We start from the raw sequence: 1,439 nt of genomic DNA, 5'->3' as shown, positions 1-1,439 counted from the left end.
GTTCAACCATTTATCAATAGAATTCACTAAAATATGTGTTGTAATTCATATTTTTCACACACTAGAATTAGCACGTTATAGATTTGCATCACATGTTTGCAGAGCCATTGTAAAAAGCAGATTTCTGTTAAGATTTAGAAAACAGTTGTGACATTTTTGTCAATGGCAGGTGAAGTAACAGTTCACATCTGTGTACATGTGTAAATAAAAGGGAGGTGAAGCCCCAAGGATGATTGATGTGTTCTTCTGCTTAGGGTAATGAGGGTAATGGCAAGTATTGTAACAGGGAAAAAATATGGTTAAATCCCAAGGTGAGGGTGGGTTGGATGATCCTGTATGTGGGTGCTTACTCTGCAGGAAAGGCGGAAAAGAGGGGGTCCCACACTCCCTTTGCCTCATCAAACAGCGATTGGCTCCTGCGGAGTAAATCTCCTATCACAGAGCTTACCTATCTCCAGTGGTGGAGGAGGGAGGAGGGAGAACAAAGCCAGGTGACCCCCACATTTAAAGTACAGTGAGTTCGCTTTACGTGTGTTTTAGTTTGTCTGTGTTTGCGTGTGTGCGACTGTGTACGTTTGTGAGTATGTGTGGGTACCTCTGGCATCTCTGGTTTCGTATTCGGTGTTAAATTACCCAGTGGGAGCTTTAATAGAGCTTGAGACACTCTTGATTGTGAGTCTGGATAAGGGAGAGTGAAGGGAGTGAAGGGGAGCAGAGCGGAGCTGCCAGGCAGGATTAGAGAGGACACAATAACTTCTGCAGAGCGGGGACATGGGTGAGTGGTACAGGCATCTGCACACAGCTGGATTTAAACTTTTAACTTTTTAATTGAAAATTTGGACGTGATTTGGGAGCGCTTTGATGTTCAGACCTTGTTAAGGTAATATCATTTGTTGTGTCTTTCAGTATCATCTTGGTGTGAGATAATGCTGAGTTAACTCAATTTTAAGGTTTCTGCAGCAAAAAAAATCATTATAATAATTGATTCAAATGTCTGAGATCCAAGAACTCTGTCCAAAAAGCACTTTTTTGTCCGTTTTTTTTTATTGGGCTCAGTAACTCCTTTCCAAACATATATCAATATACCATTTCAGTTGTTTGCATAACCTCTATATAATATTCTTACATAAGAACAGACTGTTACATTATCTGCTACATTGCAAGTGGAAACTGAGTCCCAAGTCTGTCAGGGCCCTTGGTGTCTAGTGGACACAGAGGTTGCAGCCTTCGAGCGTGTGTCAGGATTTGGTTACCTGTCCGAACCAGACAAACGGAATGATAAACAGCCTCTTAGAGATAAGGTAAATGTGATGCTGATAGACTATCCTGAGGCTGAACAGCGTCTGGATGGATTAAACAAGTCACTAGTTAGGTACTTACAGACAAACATTTAGATACTGAGACAAAATAAATGTGCTTTGGTTTTGATGAATCTCTGT

Source organism: Pundamilia nyererei, unplaced genomic scaffold (genome assembly GCF_000239375.1).
Source record: "Pundamilia nyererei isolate P.nyererei 1_Seehausen unplaced genomic scaffold, PunNye1.0 scaffold00034, whole genome shotgun sequence".
NCBI lineage: Eukaryota > Metazoa > Chordata > Actinopteri > Cichliformes > Cichlidae > Pundamilia > Pundamilia nyererei.
Note: the sequence above shows the minus strand (reverse complement) of the source record.